This window comes from Haliotis cracherodii, unplaced genomic scaffold (genome assembly GCF_022045235.1).
Source record: "Haliotis cracherodii isolate W230 unplaced genomic scaffold, xgHalCrac1.p SCAF_21, whole genome shotgun sequence".
NCBI classification, from domain to species: Eukaryota; Metazoa; Mollusca; class Gastropoda; order Lepetellida; family Haliotidae; genus Haliotis; species Haliotis cracherodii.
Window position 1 is genome coordinate 4,925,744 of NW_027266277.1, and position 24,194 is coordinate 4,949,937.

Genomic DNA, 24,194 nt, shown 5'->3' on the forward strand with positions numbered 1-24,194 from the left:
TAGTTAACGATGTCCTGTTTATGGTGGTCACGTCTCAATTGCTTATTAACGACATATCGGAACGCCTTTGCCTCGATCAACAAATAGGGCAAAGGACTCTCTTGTTTTCAGCTTTACAGTGGTTCAGAATTAGTGTTATCGAACCTTTATTTTATGTGATGGGGTTGAGGTGTGTCAAGCTGTAAGTGGATCAAATATGGTGTCATGTCTTATCTTCGGACGAAAAGTAGTTAAGTGGATACATGTGCACAATACACTGTTTCGACACTTGTTACCTGTAGTTCTGGAATCGTGTTGTACATTATTATATGCCGCGAGATAAATGTAGGGAAAACCTTTCATTTTGTACTTTTTACTTCACTTTGAAGTTAATCTTGATAAGGATTGTAATGTGATACACGTTTTAGTGCAAGCATGGTTGCTACAGGTTTTCGTATTTAATTGAAACACAATGTTTATGTGATTTGTTCACATTCAGTCATAGCTGACATTATGTTTGTCTAAATCAATAGATGTCTGGTTCGCATGGTAAAGTGTCCAGCAAATGCAACAGCAGGTGAAGTTACCATGCTGTGGTATTAGACATATTGACTCCAGATAAGATCACTTTTTCAATTCAAATTGTTTTGGAGAAAATACACCACTTCAATAACTTTTCTTCTAGGTACCATGCCACATATGGCCACATATTTAAAAAATCATGTTTCTTGTCTGATCTGTCCAAATCTGATTCACCATATGCCTCAGTTATCAACAAATGTGCAATTACTTTCAATAGTGCTGATTTTGCAAGAACGTATTGTCATATATAACTATATAGAACGTTTACACGGCGTTCAGCTCATGTCACTTCTCCCTTAAAGCTGGGAGTTGATTAAAACCATGATACTAGCCATTACTTCGTCATGTGCATCGATCTGTTCTCTAATAGTCCGCTGTGGTTCGCACAGGTAACGAGCCTGTCGATTATTCCTGGCAATGAAAGATGTTAAAGGGCTTTAGTAAATTTGTTGTGGTTTCAGTAATTATAGGAAAGGGTAATGTACAAAAATTCTACTAAGCCTTCCCAGAGCCTGTGGCATTGCAGCCTGACATTAACAGTTATATTTACACCCCTAATGGGCCACAGCCACGGAACGTAATATCAATAAATGCGGCGAGTATTCAACGGACCACCGAACCTTAAAACGTTTAAACCCAACATGGATCGATATCTCACCAATGGCGTGAATGTATTTACTTATGGATATCAGCTGCTTCTGCAGAGTATCTCGATCCTATAATCTTGGGCGACCTGGTAGATAGTGGAGGGTTCTCAAAAATACATTAGCTATAGGTGTAAGGGATTTACCCCGTACCATTAACCATCAGTTTAGAACGCAGACAAATACAGCGTAGCACACACAAAAGCTGTTTCATCTGTAACATTTGAATAATTTTTGTGGGAAAAATACAATCATTGGATATTTTGAATTGATATATAAGTTTGTTATTCAAACATTGTTAGGTATTTTATAGGTAGGTATCTTGCTTGTAATCAAGATTTTGTTATACCAGTAGAATTTAGTTTCATGATGTAAATGAAAACTGCTGATTCTGTACTATTGGCGAGGCTAATGCATTCTTCCGAATTCATCCATTGACCTCGTGGTTTCAAAGGAACGTCACACATGTTATTTCCCTGCTACTAAACTACTTATCCAGGTCAGCAGGTGTCTTCTTACACCAGACACAAGAGCCATATATCCGCGAAAACGTTAGGCGATTGGAATAGGCGGTCAGTCTGAAGATTCTAAAGGTTGCAGCTGAAGACCAGATATCTTCAGGCAGCAGGGGGTGGTCGGGTAGCCTAGTGGTTAATGCGTTCGCCCGTCACGCCGAAGACCCGGGTTCAATTCCCGACATGGGTACAATGTGTGAAGCCCATTTCTGGTGTCCCCCGCCGTGATATTGCTTGAAGATTGCTAAAAGCGGCGTAAAACCATACTCATTCACTCACTCAGGCAGCAAAGTCAAGAGGCCTCTCCGAAAGGACAAGCCAATGATCACGACATATGGTCGACTGAGAAACTGTTAAGTGCTTTACGAAACAGCATTATTAATGCTGATTAAGAATCACCGTCAACTCACCATCATGACGGTATCTCCTGACGATGTCACTTCTTTTGTGAATAATATTGTATACGTGCTGATACTATGAAACAGTTGAAGAGATTTGATAAATCACAGATCTTCTTTATATTTGCTGTCAAGATCTCACTTATTAAAAAGGAAAGTGACTGAAATGAAAAGTGTAGTGAAAAGAGTCCTCGATATCTGGTCTTTCATCTGTACCTGATGATAACATTGTTCATATTTGTTACGTTTTTAGATATGTACACCTGTCAAGCTTCTGCCACTTGGAACAGGGTTGACATGGAAATTGCGCAACTCATTCCAATAAAAAGGCTCGATATGCAGCTGGTAAATTCCCGACTGTCACTGCTGAATGCTTTCATCAATATACTGGAGTGAACATGCTTCGGTCACACACTGATTAAGGAGAAATCACAAAAGCAATATTTCTGCTTCGAGTGCATTTCTCGCCATCTGTTGTCCTCTACCAAAACGTGATAACACCACAACCCTCTTATTCCATTTTGGAAGGTGTAAACCCGATTAAGTGGATGGTGTCCGACGCGAGCTTAATGGCGCTTAATGAGTAGCGTTTTAAAAAGGGAGTACCTTCCTCGGTTGGATCTCTGGTCCCCAGGCTTCTGTAGACTTAAGGCGAGAGTTGAGTAAATTAACACCATGATGAATGCGCATGTAACCCTCAGTGGGTATGGCATGCGTTGAGAGATTGAGATAAGGACCGAATGGCAGCTCTTAATTAGCCTGCGCAAATAAGTCAAGGCGATTTAAGAAAGGTGCTTGTAACGACTCCAGGAACAGCCTGAGATGATTATTGAATAAGTCATTGATCAGAATTACATGGAGATAGCAAGCCTTGTAGGAAACATGTCAAGTGGTCTAAGATTTCCTCTACACAGTGATGAAGCCTGTTCAACGTACCGCTGGTAAGTAACACTCGGGTATTCACCAACAGGTATTCACAAATTCACCTGCACGTCCGTGGAACAGGTGTTATGTTGTCAAATGTGAAATGTGTTTAGTGTAATCAAGATGTCAGTATACCCTTACTCTCTGCGTCGCAAAAAATGTTATTATATATCATAACTGATCTGAAGCTACGGTTCATGTGTAATTCTAACGGGACATAATTAATGCGAGTGTGTGCTGTAAACGATATTACAGTCATAAAAATACAGATGTATTATTTAACCGTTTTGTTAATTTCTAGGTCTCATATGTACATATGTGAAAACATATGTATCATATATGTGTTATCGAAGATTTATTATTTAATTAATGATTAAAAAATGTAATTGCCTACCTGTTTCCGGTACGCCCTATAATTACGTTTTAGGGATGCTGACATATCATTTTACAGTATGTTCCTAAATCATAAGTAAGTAAGAATAACGAACGGAAAATGTCTGTGAGATGGTTTCATCTCTTACACCGCAATCAAATTTATCTATAAGCAATGCACCATTTGCAATTTTTGTATTTATTCTATTTGTATTCAAAATGCCAGATGAATTCATGTTTTAGGAATATTAAATTGCTCTGAAATATTCGTCTGTGATCAATCGACTTGTGGGATTGCCAAAGGTAGTAAATATTTCGGATGCATAATACAATCATGTCATTTGAAGTAGCAATTCGTAAAGTTTTAAGTTCATTTAGATTTGGTTGCCTCACGTTTATGCGCTGTTGATAGGTTTGTCTCGACGCGTTGTTCATGCAATTATTGATTGCCTTTAGTCACATAAAACGGGGTAATGCGCTGTGCATGTATTACCGAAATTCACTGAGCACAACATATTTGTAATGCGCCATGAAACTGATACCGATTTAAGCATATTAAATTGAATACACATGTCTATGAATAATAATTTTATGTGATAATTAAATAAGTACGAGACGAACCATGTGTTGTAATGATTGGACTATTTAATGGCTGGCGATGCTCTATCAATTAAACTCAAACGATTTAAGCATTTGATTTAATTATAACATCTGCAAAGTTTCAGAATTCCAGTTGGTACATGCCTGCAATAAAGAAATGCTTTGCTCTTTTGGTGCGTCTGAAATGTGAATGAGGACGGTTTGTATGTAGTAAACACCGTCGTGTTTCTTGATAAAATGAGATGATATGCATTTGATGTTTGACCACCACACACAGTACATCATCGGTCCTTTGGTCCCCGGGAACATGCTGTTTCTCTGGTCAAGGGGTAAATGCTCTTTCTCTGGTCCCCGGGAACATGCTGTTTCTCTGGTAAGGGGTAAATGCTGTTTCTGTGGTCACCGGGAGCATGATGTTTCTCTGGTCGCCGGGAACATGATGTTTCTCTGGTCGCAGGGAACATTATGTTTCTCTGGTCAAGGGGTAAATGCTGTTTCTCTGGTCACCGGGAGCATGATGTTTCTCTGGTCGCCGGGAACGTGATGTTTCCCTGGTCGCCGGGAACGTGATGTTTCTCTGGTCACCGGGAACGTGATGTTTCTCTGGTCGCCGGGAACATGATGTTTCTCTGGTCAAGGGGTAAATGCTGTTTCTCTGGTCACCGGGAGCATGATGTTTCTCTGGTCAAGGGGTAAATGCTCTTTCTCTGGTCGCCGGGAACATGATGTTTCTCTGGTCAAGGGGTAAATGCTGTTTCTCTGGTCACCGGGAGCATGATGTTTCTCTGGTCAAGGGGTAAATGCTGTTTCTCTGGTCACCGGGAGCATGATGTTTCTCTGGTCACCGGGAACGTGATATTTCTCTGGTCGCCGGGAACGTGATGTTTCTCTGGTCGCCGGGAACATGATGTTTCTCTAGTGACTCTATTCAACCGTTCATTGTTAATGTCTCGGTCGCCTCAAACGGAATGAGAGTGGTTATCACGTGCAGAATCGTATTATTTAACAGAAAGACGAAACTGTATTTTCTTAATTTTCACCCTTTTCAAATTTTCATTCAAATTATTTTGTTTTTTACAATGCAACGTTTCTCATTTCAGTTAGTCAGGCAAGCTATTGTTTGACTGTTTTCTTTGTAAACACACATCATGGCGGCATCTTATTTTAAGCCATCAGTTTAGTTACACAGACAGGTAGGAAAACAAAATACCTCCTTCAGCAGCTCATCGTTGCTTACACGAAGAAGTCGATGTGCAATATTTGTGTGAACCTTGAGTGCCACTGTAAATGGAACATGATAGGTAATTAAATGTATTTACACATACTCGCTTGTGCGTGGAGACAAATCAATCCCCTACACCTGGATCTAGATCCTGCATATAATACTAACCAGACAATGTCTCTCACTCACGGGGGATCAGCACCCTTGTCATCTCCTTTGGGGTGAAAATGTCGTTAGTTAATATTGATAATTGCACGTCTCTTTGATACGCATTGACACAGACGGGAATAGTGGTAATTTATCGTGTCTCAGACCAGCAGTGTATATTGATGAGTATTTGGTAAACATATGGGAACATGAACCTCACTCCCACTCACTGCCCACTGTGAACCTGATATTACGGAATGCTGTGCTGGATGAAGGTCACGTTTCCTTCACTGTGCGGAATACGTCTCAGACGAGCACTTGGAAAATGGATGTTAAACATTAAAATCGAATAATCAGATACTCAAAGTATCCAATTATCCTATTTCCTATAACTACATGTCTGTGTGAAGCTGAGAGATACAGGTACTAACAGTAACTCACTGACATTTATTTGTCAGAGAAAGGACGCGAACAGAAATACCCATATGGACATAATGAGGTAATTCTTTGCAAAATCTTTGAATTTACGAATGTGTTAAAAGCATGTATTGAACTGTTCCCCAGGCTGGTAAAAGTACATGAAATACACATGCCCCACAGTTCATCAACAATATAACATTATGCATTTCAGGACAAAATGTTTACAATTTCTGCGCGTTTTATTACATTACATCTGTCCTCATGCAGTGTTGCTGTTTACAGAAGCATTAATGTGTCACGCAATATAGCGTATGATTATAACAGATGCTGTCAGTTAAGGGTCTAAACAAAACAGTAATTATTAGCCACTTCATGTGAAACCTGCCGATTTCGTTTTTATGGTACACATGCGCATCAGATTCTGTGACCTGGTTAAACATCCCACTGTAAATTGTTTAGTTCACATGGCGGTGTATGTTTATTCGGAGTAAAGCATCAATCATTCCTCAGTTATCGTTACTCAGTTATAATCAGTGATGGACGAAGAGGTGTATAGTCTGGCATACAGACCCTGAAACAAATATGTCCAATACAGCTAATGCAACTCTATAATCGTTGGCAAGTCTAGATTACTGTAGTTTCTAAAATGAAGAGATTCGCTGGGCCGTTTGGTATTACCTTGTATTCAGATAATTTAACGATTGTTTTTTTCTGTAAAACAATTTCATTACAGAGACTTTGCACGGTACGAGTTTCCAATATGTTTGGTTATCATGAACATAAAAACATACAAAATTCTAAATTATTTTACATCTATGTATATCTAGACAATATGTCATTATGGTATTCACAAGGAAAGGTTAGTTCTCTATTTATTATTACAGTTATTCTATGAGAAGGGAGTTTCGCATGATTTTGCTTTACGTAAATTCGGATGTCACAATATTTGCAAAAAATCACACTGGAAGCAAATGGAAGTATACACCCATGGTTGATGGTGACAAAAATGAAACAAACAAGAAATGGTTATTCCATGGTGATGTATTTGATACGGGTGTTGCAGTGTTTCGGCGGCTGTTTCAGCCCAGTGATATTTTGATGCTGTTTGTCATTTATTGGTCAAATCCATTTTTCAAGTTTATACTTTCTCTTGCCCGACAGTTGAGTTGACATTGCAATAGCTGAGCTACATAAACCCGATTACTGCCATTCTTTTCGGGGATATTGCATCACGTATTGTTTTCGCTTACCTGCTGTATTTGACCTCTAATGCTTTGGAATTATGTTTTTGAAATCGTCGGAATGAGCACTTTTATATTTGAATGTTATCGGCGATATATATACGTGTACATAAATCGCTATGAAAGCACCAAATATCTGATCTTATATCCGACTGATTGAAGATGTAATGAAAACCATATTTTGTGTACATCGTCATCTAAACCAATAAAACATTGAACATTTGCATATACCATTATTATGGAACTGAACTGCAAATTGTGTTTTATTTACCAATCGGATTGCGGCACAAGCATTCATTTGATTTCCAATCAGCAAAATGTGTCCCTTGCATCCCTTGCATACACGACGAAACCAGTTAAATCAACATGCCCCCTCGCCACCGTATGATGGACAATTTCAATGTACAGAAATAAAAAACCCAAACCTCCTTGACGTTGACATGTTTGACAAAATGTCAGATTTGTCTGTTCAGTCATGCTGATTGATTGATATGTAATGGTGGATAATGCACACCCCGGTCCTGTTAAAGTGGAATTGTGAGTTTCTGTGCAGTGTGTCAGTTGTGTCTACAGGTTATGTTGGTTAGCTGTGTGTCGGTTGCTATCTGCACGTTGTGTTGGTTAGCTGTGTGTTGGTTGCTATCTTCAGGTTGTGTTGGTTAGCTGTGTGTTGGTTGCTGTCTTCAGGTTGTGTTGGTGTGCTGTGTGTTGTTGTGTCTGCAGGTTGTGTTGGTGTGCTGTCTGCACGTTGTGTTGGTTAGCTGTGTGTTGGTTGCTATCTGCAGGTTGTGTTGGTTAGCTGTGTGTTGGTTGCTGTCTGCAGGTTGTGTTGGTGAGCTGTATGTCGGTTGTGTCTGCAGGTTGTTTTGGTGTGCTGTCTGCACGTTGTGTTGGTTAGCTGTGTGTTGGTTGTGTCTGCAGGTTGTGTTGGTTAGCTGTGTGTTGGTTGCTGTCTGCACGTTATGTTGGTTTCTGTCTGCGGGTTGTGTTGGTGTGCTGTGTGTTGGTTGCTGTCTGCACGTTGTGTTGGTTAGCTGTGTGTTGGTTGCTATCTGCAGGTTGTGTTGGTTAGCTGTGTGTTGGTTGCTGTCTGCAGGTTGTGTTGGTGTGCTGTATGTCGGTTGTGTCTGCAGGTTGTGTTGGTGTGCTGTCTGCACGTTGTGTTGGTTAGCTGTGTGTTGGTTGTGTCTGCAGGTTGTGTTGGTTAGCTGTGTGTTGGTTGCTGTCTGCACGTTATGTTGGTTTCTGTCTGCGGGTTGTGTTGGTGTGCTGTGTGTTGGTTGCTGTCTGCAGGTTGTGTTGGTGTGCTGTGTGTTGGTTGCTGTCTGCACGTTGTGTTGGTGTGCTGTCTGCACGTTGTGTTGATGTGCTGTGTCGGTTGCTATCTGCAGGTTGTGTTGGTTAGCTGTGCGTTGGTTGCTGTCTGCAGGTTGTGTTGGTTAGCTGTGTGTTGGTTGCTGTCTGCACGTTATGTTGGTTTCTGTCTGCGGGTTGTGTTGGTGTGCTGTGTGTTGGTGTGCTGTCTGCACGTTATGTTGGTGTGAAGGGTGTTGACTGTGTCTGAAGGTTGTGTCGGTGTGCTGTGTGTTGGTTGCTGTCTGCACGTTATGTTGGTGTGAAGTGTTATGACTGTGTCTGAAGGTTGTGTCGGTGTGTTGTGTGTTGACTGTGTCTGAAGGTTGTGTCGGTGTGTTGTGTGTTGGTTGCTGTCTGCACGTTGTGTTGGTGTGCTGTCTGCACGTTATGTTGGTGTGAAGTGTGTTGACTGTCTAAAGGTTGTGTCGGTGTGTTGTGTGTTGGGTGCTGTCTGCAGGTTTTGTGTTGGTGTGCAGTGTCTCGGCTGTGTCTGCATCAAACATCGCCTTAGCTAGTCTACTTACTGTCGGGGTGCGCTTGTTGGCAGTTCGAATCCAAGATGTACTCCAAATATGATCACTTGTGTCTCATCTTTGTTTGAATAAAGCAAACAAGCTACTACCTTAAAATGACATGAATTCCATTGTATGTCTTCGTAGTTAGTCGCCTAAAACATCATCTTCAAATTCGCAATAACTCGCTTGTAATAGAACCATCATTTGTTTAATGATTATGAAGTGCAAATGTTGAATGTGTGCATGCAGTTTAAATGTAAATGGCAAATTTGATAAAATCTACTTTATGGATTGAATGTCTTGATGACTGATTCGTCGTCTGAACAACTCATTAAACAGGGATGCTATTCATTATCAGTCGAAATGGCTTAATCGCCATCAGTGTTTACACATCAAATCCTCCTCTGTCTGATGGAGATGACTTAATAATGACAAAGCGCTTTGATTAACGAGACTTACTACTTGCTATGTTAGGAATAAATAACAAAAAGGAAACGGTGAATTCGTTTGTTGTGGACAATAGATGATGTCATAGATGCATATCCATAAGAAAACTTGAGACAATGGAGCAATATGTTATATCACTGCAAGACAGGTCATCCTGACCGAGGTCGGTCCTGTGACGTATCATGCTGTTGGTACCAATATCAAAGTCTGGAGATGGCGTTCTGGGGCAAATTGAATAACCTGGCTGCAGGTGATTGCGATTCCCTTGCTTCCAATATTCCCACGACGTGGACCTCGTTCCCCCAAACTATCTTAACAGAACAGCTATCCAGGATACAATAAAGGGATGACTGCTACGATTACTTTTCAGAACTGGGCCCCGTTCCGCAAAACTATCGTAGTGCTAAAGTGGTCGTAACTCCCATAGTTTAACATAGACTTACGACAGTTGCAACGCGACGACTGCTTTCTGAAACAGAGCGCAGGGCCTTGATCAGAGGAACGAATGATACACATCCAGTGTAGGCAAATTAAGCTCATTTGAATTGACTTTTACCGATAATAGCTATGTAACATGATATGCTAATGACATAACATATGATATGTTTTAATTATCGTTTGCCGTCTATTAGCTGTACTACGTGCTCATAAAAGTATAGTCAACTTTGTGCCCACCAAGCGTTGTAATATTCGACACCATTATAAGGCAACATGTAGGTCAATTTGGACATTTCCCGTCGACCCTGCAACACCAGCATTATCAGTGAAATGAAGTTCATGTTGAAATAATTGCCATCAGTTTGTTTTATCCAAAGCGGTAATTCGAAAGACAGTTCTCAAACAGACAATACTTGCTTACATGTACACCACCCAGAGGGTAGATAATCTGAATAATATTAACTTGTTCTCTAAGGAAAGACAAATAAATGAATGCTTATTGAAGATCCAGTAAGATTTGTTAATGCCAGAAACGTGACGATTGTATTCCTGTCTCAGTAGAAACAGTTATCGATTTCCGACACTCTACCGAAGGATCGTATTCAAACATTTACAACCTACATCCAAGCCCTACACCGTGGACGAGGAGGCTCTCGCCCATGCCACGTGGTGAGATAGGGGCATCAGGACACTTTGTGGCGACAATGTCACGTTTGAGATAAAACATTTGGAAATTGGCTTTTTCGGTCTGCCAGAAATCTCATGGAGGTTCAATACTTAGAAGCGAGGCGTTGACAAAGAATATCACCATCAAGCGCTTCTAATAGCTACTAGAACTGTGATGGTTGGTTAAAGTTCACTCACAAGGATAACTCCTGTTAAAGGAAGCTGTCAGTCTAATGTTTATGCATTCGAACGCTTGAGATACAGCCTATAAGGTTTAGAATGGGCCACATTGAAATAAAGCATTTCAGTTGTTTCATCTTTTGATGACATAAATATTCTTTCCTTCCTTGGAACTAACAAAGCGCTCGCCTCATCAGACACCGGCTTGTTTGAGTAGACCAGGATGGTTCCTTAAGAGCAACGTGAACAATGGGAATTATTGAATACTATACCCAACATATCTGTTTAGTGTTTGCTATGTACTTGCCTCAAATAAGCGAGGAAACTGTAGTTGGAAATGGATATCAGCATTGTCTCTGTTGAATACCATATAGATTGCAGAAGTATAATGAATCTATTGGCTGAATTTTATAGCAGGAATTTTGTTGTTTATATACTACAATTTTGCAGTGCGACAAATCGATAACATAACCTGCACGGCTTTTGATATAGTCAAAACACTTATGTATACATACCCCGCAAAATAAAGTATTCATAGTTCCATAAATATAGCCAACGTTTAAAGTCGTTTCTGGTAACAAACACAAGGTACACAAAGTAATACAGTCATATTGAATTACGGAAGTCGAAACCACTGCTGTAGTGTCATTGTCTGTAACTGCTCCATGGCAATATGTTTTACCACCCTTTCAATTGCTTCATCTGCTCCTGTGCATCACATGATGTGACCCAGTAAGTTCGACCACCCGAAGGGACACACTGTTCTAGTCCTGGTACATTTCACCATCAAGGTAGAATCCTACGCACCTAAATGAAATCAATGTCCTGTTTGGATATTTACGAAGTACCGAGTTACAGTTACCGATGAACTCAAGCTTTAGGTATTTTACCGTAACTTTTTTATTTGTTAAAACAAACAATCGTTTCAAAGATGTCAATTCTTAATTCTAAATTGAAGAAAGAAGAAATAACAAATAACTGATATGATGACAAACATATTTGTATGGTGAAAAAAATGTCAATATTCATCAGTATTAATTCTATATGAAATCGTGAACACATTAGATGACGAATTTCACCAACATTCCACTCGCCTATCTTGACAACTGTACATGTGCGTTGTCGAAACTGCATCGTATAAGTACCTGCTTGGTGCACACAAAAGCAGTCAAACACCTTTTTGTCGAAGTTGCGTATAAACTTCGAGTTAAACTTCTGCACAACCGAAAAGGATGAATGAAAAAGGAAAACACAGGGACCATGCTTTTACTTCGAGAAAAAACGTTCGACACAACGGTGTTTGACTGTGGAACAAAAGTACTACAGTGTGAAAGCTAACCAATAAACTATTGGAACATCCGCTAAATATACGACACCATACCCTTTGGTAAATTTTGCATAGGTGTATTTCGTTTGCAACCTGGTGCACGTGTCTGTTTGCTGGATGCGTGATAAAGTAAATATATATATGCAGATTCTGGATTGCTCTAAGCGAGAGAAACATCTGCATTTAAAAAAACAGCCTTTGTTGAAGGAGTCTATTAATCACATACATCCAAACGATTCCATTTATTTCCCAGATCCCGACACTTCAGGCGGCAAATTTTTATTTCAACACGGGAGTTCTTTAACTGAGAAAGGTTTCTGTGAACTAGCTGTTCAAAAGCAGCTGCAGCAATCATAGAAAAAAAGAAAACTAATTCCGTTTCTTTCTGTAATCGATCAAGAATCACTGTTCGTTTCCTCGAAGTTTGTTTTGTTACAAGGGCCTATCCTGCTGTTGGTAAGATGTATCTATGCAGGTCATGTATTTTGATGATCATCGATGTATAAAAATATGTTCTAAAAACAAACATTCTGTTCACGGGCCGCTTTTACAACACATTCATAATACTCACGTTACACATATGTACAGCAATGTTACGGTATATGATCACTTCGATCAATACAAATTGGTATATAATGTGATTACACGGAAGCAACCAGTGGGTAAATTTTCAATGCTACAGGATAATCATGCCAATGCTCATGCTAGGTTCACGGTACTTGCTCTACCGCCGATGGTTTTGTAATATCACAGAATTTGTAAGTTTTTAGAAATGTTGAAACTAAAGATCTTTTTGACATGATAATAAATTATTGCAAGATACTTAAACGTATATTGTTTCACAAGAACATATTGGCAATGATGAGGCGATAACTGTTATGTTTTCAATTCAACATCTTTACATAATTGGTAAAACCGTAATGCGCACATATTCCATTAAATCAGGAGGGTTCGTGTACATGAATAACGTCGTATGCAGCATTTGACTAGCCATACCATGTGTTTGTGACGGATCCCGACGGTGTGGCAGGATACGCTAACCTTTTCGCGAACACCTGATATCATCACTGCTGGTATTTAACAGTGATTCCTACACACATGGCTATGAAAAAGTTTGAATCAAGCAGTGGACTCTGTTTTTAAAAAAGCAAGTAGAGATTTTTTATGAGTATGGAGATGTGTTTCTTCGCTTTTTTTTATGTATGAAATGAGTACTTGATAAGGTTCACAACATTCAAAATCGCAGCGCCTCATCGTTTTAGGGATTTTTTTTACATGTGACAGAGGATTACTTAGAAGTGGTCACTATATTGAACTAACATTAGTCAAAATGATACACTTTATGTAAAACGTTAGGGCAGGATCACGAGGGGTACATGGGATTGTACGCGTCCTACGTTAGGCTTTATACCATGAACCGGAGGCGAGGGGGATCAAACCTATCGAGGGAAGCATAAAAACCCATGTACCCTGAGTGATACTGCTACAACGAATTCGTCTTAACGACATGTTTTAATCTGCTATTGTAAAAGAATAAAAACATTCAAAATTGATAGAAAATAGCTCTTCGGTTGAGCTGAGGTTTACGCGTGCTGTGTCAAGTGACGTTTATTGGCTCCTAAAACGCTTGCGTTTTTTTTAATTCGAAACGGAGAATAAAGGAGTTATTCTCCCGCTGAGAAATCCACGTGCAGCTTGTTTTCTTCGTGGCGTGGTTTAAGGGATATATGTTCCCAATCAGAAATTTTGGATACTTAGTATTTTGACAAGATATCGTGATTCACACTCGTTGTCAAGAATGAGTGTCCACATCCTACAAAATATAGACTCTTCACATGAATCGTTTTCATCCTAAGCCCATTGCGTATTCACAAACCCACTATGAGCTTCAGACGTTTATGCTATAGATATTTCATTGATAACATATAAGTGAAAACGAATATTGAGCCAATAAGGATGCTATCCTCGGCGTCATGCTAGTTGGCTTCACGTCTGAAATGCAAATGGATGTTACTTACAACATTTGCAGAACGTGTTCGTTTATCAATATCCGTATCAGTATCCGTTCCTCGTGATACGTGACACCATTGTACTTTTCTTGACAGAAGTATATTTTGGACCTCTTTCATTTGAACTTCACAAGGATTCGAGTGTTTCAGCATGTTCTTTCTAAATAAATGATCTAAAATACCATCTTACGCGCGTCTATCTATGTTAGATGGATGTTCTATATTTTGTTCTATGGAACTTACGTTCACTACAAAGTAGGAAGTATTTATAGGGTCAGCCTTGTGACTTTCTTTCCATATTGAATTTTCAATCACATTGCATTCTTTGTAAATACCCACTGTTTATCAACTGCTTTGTTTTTCCCGACAAAACTATTGGCAAGCATGTGTGTTATACTGTTCTAAGTTAAGTCTGATCATAAGATTCCGATTTTGTGAGACCGACATCCATATGTACATTACAGGGTTATGGGAATATATGATAAGGTTTAGTAATAAGTCACATAGAATTTTTTCTTCACTGTGTCTAGGGTCTGATATAAAATGCGCAGTGGATTCGATACATGCTAATCGTTGGTCACAATGTTCGTGAAGCACTTACTTGGATATCACAATGCATGATACAGCTGGAGATATATATGACTACACTTAAGACGGCCATCTGCCGACACTTTATATAATTGCCAAAGTGGATTCTCACAATCTGTTTTTATTACCCGGCATCAGTTTAAGATCAGATTGCTGTTGATATCACCAACATTCCTACTATGGCGGACTTGGGATGGCGGCTCGTATCGGAAAACCATGCAATCAGTGAAATAGCAAAATGGAACTACACATAATGTGTGATATATAGAGATAGAGAGTGATTAAAAATACCTTAAAGGATATTTGTTCACATAAGACCATTTCATATCCCTTATTCATCGCGATACGATGATGAGCTGTTCTTTTTTTCGAAGATGCAATTATATTTCCAGATCAGGAAAGTCATCTTAATATATATGGGTTTAAGAAAAATCGGAATTTATTGGGAACAGCAAAACCTTCTAGTGGTTTTGTGGAAACTCAATAGTATACACTGTGGATGAAATATGCTGATGCGACATAATGCCCTTAAATGCCCATCACCAATATTTCCTTTTGCTATGCAATTGATACAGAAAAACAAGCAAATGATCCTTTAGTTATGAGTTAATTGTTGAATGTGTTGACCAACATTTCTATAAATGTCACGGGTGATGCATGGCAGATCCTGATCGTCGAAGCTGCTCCTTTCTCTGCTTATCTGATACGAAGCCGCTGACATAACCAGAAATGACAGAATTATTTGCAACATGAGGATAGTCACGGCTTTGTTATATCCAGGGGGGACGCGCCTAATGGTAGTGACGTTGGAAATAATAATAAACAGTGTTTAGAAACTACATTGTTTTCAGTAGAGAAGGTTAATTGTCCTCCGCCATCGGCCTTAGGAATGAAACCATATCAGTACCAGCTAGCATGACAGCATAATAGGTGGATACTACTAAGAAGGCCTACAGTGTAGTTAAGGAGGGAGAGAACGCATTGTAATCAAGAAAAGCCAATAAGTTGTCATCGTCATTTGAAGGAGCGGTTGAGGTGAAAATATGAGAAAACTCATTGACATGCGTTGTGTCCTTCTTTGCCAAATCAACATGTTCGATTCAACATTGAGTATTTTGGTAGCATAGGTGAGGAACACCGCTATTATGGAAACATATCTTTTTTTTATTCTCGTCTCGCCTAAGAATTGTTAAGTATAATGCTAGTTTGTTACAGGACAAGTTGTATTACTTTCTGAAGCTAAACGACTTATGTATCGACACTCATCCACGTAGTTCTTGTATATGCATGTCTATGTAGACGCGTGAAGTATTTGTTTGTTTGCTCGTTAGTTATTTAACGCCGCACTCAGCAATAATCCAGGTATATGACGGAGGTCTAAATAATCGAGTGTTGCCAGACAATCGAGTGATTGACATTATGAGCATCTATACACGCAATTGGGATACGATGATATGCATCAACCAAGTCAGCGTGCCTGACCACAAGATTCCGTTAGTCGCTTCTTACAACAAAATCGCCACTTATGACACGCATGGTTTGCTGAAAACCTATTCTAACCCGGATGTTCCCTAGTGATGCGTGAATTAAGAGTTATTTAGCAGTCAGTTACAGCTGTCTCTACCTTTGGGTCTTTCCGTACTTGATTGTGTGATATGATATCTGGTTTTGTCCATATGTCTACGTATGTCGCCCCTTTTGCGACATTGCACATGGCCTTGTGATATTACATGGCTATACATGTATGGATTGAAGCAAAAGTGAGATGTAACTGCTTTACAAGCAAGCGCGAGGTGCTGAGATCGTATCCTGGTAGTGACCAGGTTGTTATTCATGCTCTGGACCAACAACGTTTACAGGTCTTTTCAGTGTTGTCATCACCCTTAGTGTATAGCACATTCACCCTGTGCACTCAAAAGAACTAATTCATCCAATGGTTCATACATCCGAAATCAAGTGGCAAAAAGTGTGGTGTCACCCTGGGCAAGTGACTTATAGTACTCACGGAAATGAAAAAAAACTGTTTTTTCGACCTCAGATCTTAAATAAATGCAGTTATTATACAAAATATGTAAATATTCAAACAACTAAATTAGTACTAATTGGGCCTTGGCACAAATACAGTGTATCAAATGTTTTTATGCCTTTTTACACGTAAAAGTGTGTAAAAATGTGAATAAAACAGACTATTGTGAAACAGGGCATAACCAGGTGTAAGTTGATCAAGGTGACCTATGACACTTTCACGACAGGTGAGAACAGGTGCATAATGCCTATAGTCTGTTTCTGCTATGTTAATTTGGACAAATTACCTCCTGTAAAGTACATTTTCTGAGATCAAACAAGCAAATCAAGACTAGTACTTTTCGAGTTGTTTTGTTATTTCGTATTTACAGCTACGTGACACTTTGTGTCGATTTTTAAATTGAGAAAAACAGTTTTTTATTTCATTTCCGTGAGTACTTTTGTTCAAGTATGCCTCTGTTCTGTTAAGCAGAGAATTGGTACGTTGTACAGCTGTGAGCGCATTACAGAAACAATATTGAGGAGATGATTAAATGTGACCCACCATGTTAAAAGTGACCTTATGGGTGCTAGGATACAGTTGTTCTTTGACGTCAACTTACGTCCGTATAAATTACCACGTGTGCGGACTGTACACAATTATCCTATTTCTCTCTCAACTGTTTATGATGTAAAAAAACCCTTTCAAAACATTTCAGCATACATGTCTACATTCAATTGACATTATATCTATAACAACAACCATTACACTGTACACACACGTTATAGGTCTGATAAGAGTCCAAATGTTTGATGCCATACAACTCAGTCATATATATGAATTGAAGCATATGCATTATAATTTTATGATCTTAAGATACCGTATGTCTAACATATACTCAACAACAAAAGTTCCTGTAACATTGCATAAGATTTAATGCAAAGTTATGTTTTTTACCAAATCTGAAACAATTTCGGTTTGCAACAGGTAAAAGACTTCTGTAAGTTTTCAAATGGTTTAATTTGCCATACTGACTTCAGGAAATGCGTGATTTCATAAAAAAAACATGAAGATGCCAAAATGTCAATTTACAAATCAATAGCGTGTGTGTCCACCTCTGGTTGCGATGCAAGCAACACATCCTTGTCTCATGGAATGGACCAGTCGTCGCACAAAAATCGCAAAGTCCTGTGGGATATATGTCCATATCTGCTGGAGTATGTTCCGAAGTTCCTGGAGTCTGTTGAACACGTGGTTGACGTCGAAGGCGCCGATCCATCTCATCCCACATGTGCTCGTTTGGTGAGAGATCAGGGGAGCGAACTGGCCAGGGGATGACATTCGCCTTATTTTGTTGAAGAGAGTCCTGAACAAGTCGAACAATATGAGGCCGGGCGTTGTCATGTTGAAAGGGTCCTACGTGCTGCTGTAATCCCACCCCATACCATAACGCTGCCGCCCCCGAACCGACCTTTTTCCATGACACAATGAATGACGTCACGTTCACCTCGACGTCGGTACACTTGAATCCGTCCATCGCTGTGGCTGAGGTGAAAACGAGTCTCGTCAGTGAATAGAATTCCCCACTGCATAGCGTAGACGCTGTCTGCACCACTGTAGACGTGCTGGGTCCTCTGGCGACAATCCCCGCACATCTGAGGCGACGACGTACGGTTTGTGAAGATGTTCGTCGTAGGCCAGGAATGCTTCTTGCAGTCACTGTTGCTGGCTGGAATCGATTTCGTAGGTGTGTTGTTCGAGTCCCGTTGTCTTGTTGATTATTGGTTACGCGTGGTTTGCCACTCCGAGGATGGTCTCTGACTGCATTCGCCTGTTGCCAACGTTGCCATAAACACCAAATGGTGTTTCTGTGGACATTAAATTGTCTTGCAACATCACGTTGACTCGATCCTGCTTCAAGAATACCAATGGCTCATTTTCGGACAGGCGTGGCATTGCGTAATGTTGAATAATTGCGTGATTTTGTTGTTTTTCTGAGTGGTTGTTGTCAGCACGATGCTAAACAATGCATATGGAATCCCGTTAACTCACGTTTTTTTATACCCATTCTTGGGTAGTGATATGCATGGGGCTTGCATAAAAGTCAACTTTGGCATGAAATGCATGCTTTTCTGTAGCACTTGCGTTTTTGTGACTTGATTCCATACATGTACTACAATATTGAAAACCAAACTTTACTTGTTTGAAAAATACACTAAAATATTGGTGTCACAGGAACTTTTGGTGTTCAGTATATATTAAGAAGTCAAAATGTGATTTTTCACGCAGAAGGTCCCTTATAATCTAATGGTTGGTCGCAGAGTCAACAATAACTACATAAACATACATCGACGTTAGTCATATGACGTATATGTACGAAATGAATAGATCCCTTGGAGAAATGCCGGCAACATATACATGAGTAGGCTAGGTGAATTGTGCAGTCAGGCTCGATGACTGGTCAGTCTGCATGTCAACGTACCCCGGCTGTATGGGATGGTGGACATTATATCAATCACTGGTTTGCGATCCAGGTCGTCACCATATTTAGTGCCAATTATAAAAAAACTTAATATTATAAATTATACATGCACACATGAAAGCGCAATGGGCAAAACGGGCTTTTCAATATGGTTACAATGTGTAAAATAATGTTTTGGTCGGAATTATGGCTACGCCGGACGGCGGACGACGGACGACGGAACATGTTTAAGGTACCGATTAGATTCTATTCGGATCACTTCAGTTACAAAGTTAATAGTCATCATTTGTTAATCATGAGGGGCCTACGGCCTATAATATACTGGTAGTTATTAAATGAATTGATTAATCTCCACAGGGAGCACTGTATGAAGGCACCATGAGGCCACAAACAATCGGCTGATGTTTCGTGATGATCGCGTCTTGCTACGGCTCATGGTCTCTTGAATTTACCAGTGCATTTCATTTTTGGTTTTCATTAATTTTTTATTGTCCAAATCGTTGTCTTTGCACGGTCTGAATTCAAAGACTATCTAAAACGTCAATGTTTTGAAATACAAATAAGTACGACCAATTTCATCACAAGGTATCATTGTGTTCTTTTAATATTATAGTATGGCATATGCATGACAAGCACTTGCGTGTATCACCGCCCAAAATACTCATTAAGTACTAATACCGGGGACAACTTCCGAATTATTTATATTTGCAACAAAAAAGCAAAACTTCGTTTACACAACTCTGATTACTGTGATGTTTCGCTGCAGTTTAGATATGTTTGATGACCGCCGTGTAATAAAAGGGGTAAAACGTATCGCATCTTCTGTCAATTTTATAGAATGGTATCATCCGACGTATTGTAAGAAACCGTCAGTATGTTAATGAAGAGCAAATACATCTTAACACCAAACGATAGCCCATCATGACATTAATAGCTTAACAACGTGTGGACAAATTGCTCCTTAAAAGACACGCATGTGGCGGCCGTCAATTTATCGGACTACTTTACTCTCATTGGTGGCATGAAATGAATCCAAATGCAAACACATTGCTTGTGCTATTGACTAAACACCGAGTGATAGCGGCACGAGAGGTACGCTCTCACTAACGCTGTGGCGTCAATACAAGTCCGGTATTGATGCCTTGTATGGATGGAGATGAAACAGTACCATAACTGGGTACCTTTCCCCAACGGCTTCACGGGACTATATATAGAGTAACTAACATCGATGCCACCAGTGTTGTTCCCCGAGGGTAAAGGGATGAAAAAGTGGAACCTACGATATTTCCGGCTGCTTTCTGTAACGTTGGTTTATTTATGAGGAGGTGTGTGGACTTGGATAAGTTCTTAGTTCGACAAATGGTTAAAGGAAAGAGTTGCTATATGACATCAAATCATGCACACGTTGTGGTGTGATTAGAAATATCAAAATTGCTGTCATAATTTTAGAGTGACATTACCTCCCGTCATCTATTAATCTGTTATAGCTGTTTTGTCACGGGATATAGTTATACGCTGTACTGAGAATTACATCCTTGTGTAGCATACACACACCGTGGGAAAAAATACATAACTTCACCACACTGTAGTAAGTGACTGTCAATGGCTCTTTGTGTCTGAAGATACCAGCGCAGCCATCTGTACCTTAGGAAAATCTAGCCTGCCACGCGAGCAGACAGGTTGTGGCCTACTTGAGATCCCACTACCAATCAACTCCGAACACACCCCACCTGTGCCGGTTTCTCCGCCAACACGGCCACATGTATGCGCTGTCTCTGAGATACAATGAAGGTGAGTTTCTTATCATCAACAACATTCAGAACGATCTGTGTCTTTGTCAAGTAGAGGAACTTGAAATTGTATGCTCATCATGTAGCGTTGTACAACACACTGTTTGACCGTGTGGTTTACGTACCTGTAGAAAGGTAAAGGGAATGAACAAAGGTAAGTGTAGTCTTTGCTGACTTGTATAAACTATTCGGTCTTTTGTTATGCATGAAACTTCCTCTAAACATTCGAACAATGTACATATAATACCGAGTACATATTGCTGTATGACCAGCTACGTTCATATCACTTGTGTATGTATGATCTAGATGAATAGTCAGTACTCCGTGGATGTGAGGCGCTGTTTGTACCACTCAACTTCCTTTTTGTATTGTGGCGGATGGGTCAAACTACATACAACAGGAAAGTATAAATTGCAGCAGTTTAGGGTTAAGCATAGCTTGGACTGACCCGCAACAAAGAGATGATTGAAAGGCTGGGAAATATCATTCAGACATGAAATTGAATGTAGTATGTAGCATATGTTCTGGAACATACGTGCCATCAAAATACAAGTGACCTGCAACATGTCTCGCGCTTGTAATCAATACTAACAAACAGATTCTATCGACCAACATTAGTCTTACCTCGTAACCGATTGATTGTAGGCATTGTAGAGCAGATTGCATATATAGTGTCAACACAGATGTACAATGAGAGCGTATCCAACAGAGACAACTTAGAAGCCTATATATTTGATATATTATGAAGTAAAAGCGTAAATAGATTCAGGTAATATCAATGATCTAATCAAATCGATGTGGGTGAACAGATACAGAACAGGTTTCAAACTTCTTGGTGTGTGTATACAAGGCATATATGTTTGTTTGCACTTGAGTTAAGCAGTTTACGTATTGATTTACTTAAACAAAATGTACGTAAGACTGAAGGTGGATGCAATACAAAGCTTTGAAACAGATAATCAATCATGAATTACAGACAGATATTGAATATTTACCTTGTGCATCAACATGCACAGTCGTAATACATTTCAAGTAAATATGAAACACTACTAAACCTCCATTATAAAAACACAAGCCTGAAGTTATTCTCTAACATTAGCAAACTGTATTGCTTTCAGCGACATGTAAACAGAATTGTTTTACTCACATGGGTTTTAGTTTGCGAGCGGTAGGGTCGCTGGAATACCGTTTTATTATTAAGGTAGGTCTGCCTAGTAATGAGAAATATATTACGATATTGAAGAATTTTAAAATATTTTCCGTTCTCCATCACCAAAACAAGAATTCCAGTGTGTTCGTGAAGGTGCACGTTCATTGTCATTAGCACCTGCTATTAAACGTATCGAGGTCAGAATGTAATTTAAGCAAATTCCTTACTTTAACCTAAGCTAGACTTGAACAAATAAACAATCTAATTACACTCTGATGAATGTTTAAAAACAGACCACCAGCTTCCTAATTAAGTTGATGCAGTCCATACGTGTTTCAGTGCTACGGTTGAAGGAGATGGGGTAGGGTTAGGTGTGCGGGTGGTGGTGGGGGTCAACTTTATTTGTTGCTTAGTGTCTGTTGAAGTACGGCTTATTCAAAACCTGTGGAGGTAAATCATTATTTGTCGAGAACACATTTATTTCCCTGTTACTTACTTCCACAGTTACTGACATACATGGTAGTTGGTGAATGTTCATTTGAAGTAAACCTACGCATCAATAACCGAACATTTAGTGTCCCTTAATACGCCCTATGTATACACACCCCAAACATATTTTGCTGGCATCACAAAAAACCAGTTGTGTTTCGAATCCATGTGTTTCTCCGTTAGGTTCTCCGGCATAAATAATCTCTCTGACAGATGTTCATTGCTGATTTCTGGCACTGTTCCAGCAATGTAAACAGGTCTATATGATCCTTGAGAACACCAGGGATACTTTTGACGAAATGTCAGCCTCCTTTGATGTAATTGTAGTCCCGTCTCCATACAGTCTTCCAAGATCAGAGCGTGTCAAGATAACCTAAATACCGTAAACCCAAGTTACATGAAGCTTCATAGTTGCATGCAATCGAACTACAAAGCTACATTCGAGACTTAAAGTTCACCGCTCAGTGTTGGTGTGAGCACACGTAGATGACGGTTGAATCAATGCGCCAATACGCACTTGTTTAATCTTGATGTGCGTGTGGCAGGTATACCATATCTGAGAACTGCTGGAAGGTTATGAAGGTTCACAGAACCTGTCACTGAGTCACGATACCATGCCATCTCTTGACAGTAGCAGTATTAAACATAACAGATCAAAGGTATAGACCATATATTGACGACATAAAGTGTAATTCAGTATTGTCTGCACCAGAAGTAAGTAAACTACATGTACATCAGGTTTCCTTCTTTAAGCGAACATACTGTCTTCAGTCATGCAAAGCGAATGTCATTTTGTAGTAAATACAACTCATACAGTTCTTTTGTATGGCGCATAAATATATGTTTAACTTGCATTTCGACAGACTAACATGTAGTCTATGAATTTTATATTACACACTACTCTTTTCTCCTCTAAAATTAAAACAAATGATTTTCCTGATATTGTGAAATAGAGCTAGCATGAGCTAGACTTGCTTTTGTATATATATTAGATGTATATACTAGACTGGTCTTTTTCATAGAATAAATATATTCCAAAGTCATGATGCAGGAAGGACAAGCATTTCCATTGCAGCCAGCAAAAATTAATATTTGATCTATGTGCAACGTAATGTTCGTGGATCTCATTCTCTCGGGGGTATGTGAATTTGTTGAAACTGTTAATGCTTGAAATCAACAGTTAAATCAGAGATTCGTTAATTATGAACGAGTAACGGCAGTCACCACAAGAACATTAGCTGTGGACTTCCTCTTTGTAATGGAATAATTATGGCTATTGTGATCATCCAAAAACCTTTACAAATTCATATTTGATGGGTTTACAAAATGAGATACCGTTTTGCCTAGTGATAAATATGAAGGCATCGGTTTTATGAATCTCGTTTTGGGACATACTACACGGGACCAAAAACCGGATTTTACACGTATGAAACAAAGGCAAATGCAGGCGGAAATGCATGCACTTACAACATTTGTGTATGATATGAACTAACTTTGAGCGGTTATTTCATATAAAGTTTCACCTTTAAAACACATTATCAGTTATGAAACTTATTTACTACCGTATGCACAAGGACCATTGTCGAGAAAGCTATGACCGGATTTGCAGAAAGTTTGTCATAGGTTCGATAATTTCTAACTTTTTTCCAAAACAAATCTTGGGAGAGTATAAATGTGTAAATGTGTAAATTCACATGAACGCAATGAG

General features: G+C 39.4%; 1 protein-coding gene across 4 annotated transcripts in view; it reads left to right on the forward strand.

The window, feature by feature from the left end:
• LOC139470895 (G-protein coupled receptor dmsr-1-like) overlaps positions 1–24,194 on the forward strand; it is a 126,974-nt gene that overhangs the window by 67,833 nt on the left and 34,947 nt on the right. The window contains exon 1 of one of the 4 annotated variants that reach the window (XM_071253223.1): positions 20,991–21,001. The exons of the other annotated variants lie outside the window; for them this stretch is intronic. The gene's annotated coding sequence lies outside the window, so the exon portion shown is untranslated. Of the gene's footprint in view, positions 1–20,990; positions 21,002–24,194 lie in introns of those variants that run through there. 4 annotated transcript variants of the gene reach the window in all.